Source organism: Montipora foliosa, chromosome 1 (genome assembly GCF_036669935.1).
Source record: "Montipora foliosa isolate CH-2021 chromosome 1, ASM3666993v2, whole genome shotgun sequence".
NCBI classification, from domain to species: Eukaryota; Metazoa; Cnidaria; class Anthozoa; order Scleractinia; family Acroporidae; genus Montipora; species Montipora foliosa.
Genome location: NC_090869.1, coordinates 36,693,276 through 36,698,275, shown reverse-complemented (window position 1 = coordinate 36,698,275; position 5,000 = coordinate 36,693,276). Strand labels below are relative to the sequence as shown.

General features: G+C 37.4%; 1 protein-coding gene across 8 annotated transcripts in view; it reads left to right on the top strand.

Moving 5' to 3' along the window:
* Positions 1-5,000, top strand: part of LOC137977414 (adenosine receptor A2a-like) — a 24,126-nt gene that overhangs the window by 6,380 nt on the left and 12,746 nt on the right. The window contains exon 1 of one of the 8 annotated variants that reach the window (XM_068824691.1): positions 136-248. The exons of 6 other annotated variants lie outside the window; for them this stretch is intronic. The gene's annotated coding sequence lies outside the window, so the exon portion shown is untranslated. Of the gene's footprint in view, positions 1-135; positions 249-5,000 lie in introns of those variants that run through there. One more of the 8 variants, XM_068824642.1, reaches the window with a different exon arrangement.

The following is a 5,000-nucleotide window of genomic DNA, read 5'->3' as shown; positions in this document are numbered from 1 at the left end:
TAAAATAATTTTTTGTGTTAATCACGGATCAATATTTGACGAATGATATCAGCAAGATTAGCTTGTTATCACTTTCTACATTTCCATAGAAATACGCATCTATTATTAATATAAATGAAATCTTAAAAGTCAACTAATGAAGACTTGCTCCTCATCCACTGATAAACTCTAAAACTGTGCTGGAATAGCAAGTGACTTAATCAGCACGAGAAACAAGCTTTCATTTGAAAATCGATCATTTGTCGAGGGTAAGTGGATGAAGATTTTTGAGTCTCCTTCGTTTAAACGTCGGTCTTAAGCTGTAAACTTTGCTATAAAGTCATTCTTCACGATGTGGCTTCTGCGTTCACTTTTAAGACAAAACTACGGAAGAGTTGGAGAGCCGAGTGTACAAATTGGACTTAGGATGCTTTCAAGAAACAATAGTGAAATCTTCGTCAAATCCCTCATCATTATTTCCTGAGTGACTATAAGGGAAAAATTAGCGACAAACAGTACTCTCTCTCCTCTGAAACTGATTTGTTGGCAATTGATTTTTAGTGGAATGTGTATAGTCCCTAATCGTTTGCGATAGACATGAAAAATAAAGGAAACATAAGAACATTATCATCGAACAGAATACAGTCGGGCTAATTTCTATTTACTGTAAGACTTTAAACATCTTATTTTGAACATCCCTACAGGCGAAAAGGAACTCAGCCAAGACTAATTTAAAGTTAGAAGAATGCGCTAATTGAGGTGTGCTCCCTGAGGCAAACATATTTTTTTTCTTCCAAAGATTTTCCATTCGCCTAAATTTAAGCTCCATAGTATTTGCATTTTCCTTTAAACTCACGTAAACGAGATCTTCAATTTTTTCGTTATATTTTAGCAGGAAGTGAATTTGGTGTCTGGTCTTGCGATTTTGAATTTTAAATAAGTCAATAGTTGTTCGCCTCCAAACTATCCTTTTCTTTCGTGAAAGCGATCCTGCTTATATTAAGGGGCTAAAGACTTCTGGAAGCAATTGTTTGTAGAAAAAGATAAAATCGTCCGGTTCATAAGGATTAACTACAAACCATGTATAGAGAAGTAGTTACATTTGTAAGACTTTTCAAGAGTTCGTGTGGCATCCAGTTTAAGGAGAAGTGGGTAGCGTTTTTCGGCATTGCATTTCACTTATGCAAAGTATACTATAGATAATGAATTTTTTTACTATTTTGAAATGCAAGCATCACACTCAGATTAGGGCTGTACAAGATAATCACAAAGAAGACATAAATTGACGAAACAAAAGTCACATTTAATCTTTGTGTGAAACAATATGCGTCGTAAAGACTTGTAGGAATCCTTAACTCTGGAGTTTATGACCAGAGTAATGAAATCAGTTACATAATTACTCACAGATTGTTTTCATAAAGTTAAGCACTGAATTGCACCTTTCATCACGATTTGCATGAAACTGAGGTCCTACTGTCAGTTATGGGCAAAAATATATACCAAAGCTCGCTGTTCTCATGGAGCACTTGCTGGGAGGTGGGGGAGGACAGACTCGCTCTTGACGCATGCGTTGTGCATTACGTCATATTGTGGCTAACCTTAATTTGCCTGTTTTTATTTCTTTTGTTTTTTTTTTTTTTCAAAACTGTAAAGATAACTTTGACTGGCTCACACTTCAACTTTGACCCACAAAAGCACTTAACGAGATAACTCTCACTTTTTATAGCATTTTTACGCAATCATATTTACATGCATGCATCTCATTGGAAAACTTTTGGAAAAAAATCTTACGCGAAAGCTTTCTCTTGTTTACAACTGTAGCACAGATCTTATAGGCAAACTGCCAGAAAAAAACTGTACGACGCAACAGCTCTCGCTTGTTTACAACTGTAGCTAATGACACTGATTTCCACCCCTCCCCTCTCTTTCGATTGACGCATTTTGATCTTTTCGTGACTAAGTCTAAACCTACAAAGACGCCACTTCATCAATCAGTTAAGTTCAGCAAAACTACGGTCGCATCGCTCAATCCTTTCTTCTCAGTGGCGCCACGACCATGAATCAAATTAGATCTAAAGGATATGTCCACAGCATCTTCCCTACCAAAAAACGAGCAAAATCACTTCGTTTTACAATACAAGTCGGTGAAACACTCAAGCAAAGAGAAATTCGCACCCCCATCTAACAGAAACTCCTTAAAGGAAAACAAGAATCAAGGTAACCAATCACACAGCAAAATATCACACAAAATGGACATCTTCACCGCTCTTAGCGTACAATAAGACACTATCGCAACCTGTGGTTACCATTCAAGAAATTAAATCCAAAACCTTCATCTTATATTGGAAAGCTTCCCTCGTGCCAGTAAGCTGCCGGCCAGAGCAAGGGCTACCTGTGATCGTTGAAGTGATACACCACGCAATTCTAATTTCACAGAATATTTTAGCTTTGTCCAACGAGTCGATAAAGATCGATATGCCAATGTGAAAAAAATATGGCTGAAAAATCAAAACGTCAGCCATTTTATCTCTTCAAGGCGACAATTCGATCTGTAATCTTCGTACCAACTCGTTTGATAAAGCGGGTTATAATCCGCACTTCAAATTTACATTCCGTGGGTAACCCGCGCACTTCAAACATATGCATTTGTTTCATTCGTCGAGTTCTTTCACGGGAGCTGTTCCCGACTGTGTGGCTTCATAGCTAAGTTGGTAGAGCATTGCATTCAGGGGGATTCGAATCCAGTTGAAGCCGCCTGACTTTTTCAGGTGTCTATAAATAAGAGACACTTGCTCAAATTGTCCAGTTAAGTGCCAGGACCACTTCTACATTTCGTCTAAAGCCAATTTCCTTATTTAACTCTCCCGCTGACGCAGCAGGCCACGGTTTCTTAGAAGCTATTCTCCTTAGCTCTCTGATTTCATTTTGTCCGCGTAGGACCGTACTCTATTGTGTTTTGGATAAGGCTTCATTGTTTCTGTTGTCAATTTCATTTTTGATGCTTATTGTTTTCTGAACCAATCGCGAGAGCATCTGTAATGACTGCGTCCTGAGGTCCGTTAGGTCTACACTTTCAGTCAAATCAAACTAAAATGATTCTGAGTTCATATCTTGGAAACAAGGAAATTTGTTCCAGTTTTCTAACGAAAGGATAAATGCAACGGTTTTCCGTTTCTTTGTTTGCTTAATAAGCAGAAAGTTGAGTAAATTAGCCCATTAAGCTTTTATTGTATTTTACTTCCGAATGAAATTTGTTATTTTTAACCAGTGCATTGCCGGTTTGGGCTCTCTGCTTCACCGGGAACAATTTCAAAGTGAACAAAGGTTGTCAATTTAATTTATTTGCCATATTAATGAGACTTTTTGATTTAAAATTTAACTCCCAACTTTCTGTGTTGCGCTTGATTTCGGTTATTTCATTTTAACAATACAGTTTCCTATAAAATCATGCAATTGTCACAAACTGTACACTTGAGTAAGAATCAGTACTTGAGACATCACCTTCCGTTTCTTCCGAGGAAAAAAACTGGAGGTTCAATTAACTCGACTAAGAGCCTCGAAGGCCTGTTATCATTGAGATGGAATATCCATTTTCGTCATGATCATCTGCAAGTAAAACTGGAAAGTTCCTCATGTGAACTAAGGTGCCGGCCAGAGTAAAGGCTACCTGTAACCTCTTTTTCACAAATAGTCCAGAACGTAGCAAAGTACAGACAATTGTCGGAGTCACTTGCTGTGACAAGCTTATCAGTCGAAAACAACAAGAATTAATTGGCAGGCAAAGTAAAAATACAAGAAGTCATTTTTTTGCTTATTGAGTAATATGCAACGTTTTTTGACACTTGCCATCTCGTGATCTGTCTACAAAACAGACAAATCATAGAGCTATTGCCAACCTGTAATCTCTAAAAAATAAAAGAAATGAGTACATCAAAGTAGACCTCGCGACAAGTCTCATACCCTCGTCTATGGCACAGATTTGAAAGAATTAACACTGACTAAAGCTTAGACTTTATTCAGTAATATTCAATTATACCTTACAATGAATAACTGAAACAATCGTAGAATTTGTCGAATCTTATTCGTTTCATAGCTAATTTCTTCCACTGTAGACGTTTGCTCAGCCACTTATGAGGGAGAAGGACAGGTCTGCAAACATCATCCATGTTCGTTGTTGTGAATCTTGCTTTTGCCTCGTGAGCATCGGAAATCGGTTGTTAATTTTCAATTGAGTCGCATGGTCTCTTAACCAAAAGTGCAATCCAAAGGAAATGCTTTGGACAAACAAGCGCAGACAGTCATATGAACTGATTATAACAGAATGCATCCAATCGCCATTTTTTTCTGAAATGTGCGTGAGTTTTTTAGCCGATAATCAAACGCAGATATTAAACTCTCAACTCTTAGTATTGCAAGACCTATGTTCGAACATAAGGACGAGAGCTAAGATTGCAATGAATAATTCCTAGATAAAGAAAACGAAAGCAAATTATGATGAAATGTAACCCAATGGCCAATGGCCTCCTTAGTTAATTCATAGTGCATGTATCTGTTGGGGTTTAATTTTATGTTTCGCTTGAATTTTTTTTTTTTTTAACCAGTTCATTTTTAATCAAACCAGTTTAACTTTTTTAAACTGTTTTGTTTTTTAATCAACTGTCTCAGAAAGGGCTTTTTCCTTTTTTTTTTTTTTTAGGGAGGGTGGGGGGGATGTAGTTTAAAAAAAACAGGGAGGTCTAAAAAAGAACTAGACAACTTTTCCTCCCTTAACTCTACTCACCTACCCCTCCCTGATCTTCTCCAGTACCTCCATCCTATCCCACTTTTCCTTATAGACTTAAGCACATTTTATTAGCGCTATTTGTAGGCAGTATGGACTTATCATACACATCCTGAAATGCTAACTCTTTCAAATAAATGCGTCAGTAAACCTAATTGAGAGCTTAACCCTGATCATTAATCACTAAGCTGAGCAGCAGTCGAATGGTCACGTTCGGTGCTGTTTTGACGGGTGAAAATCC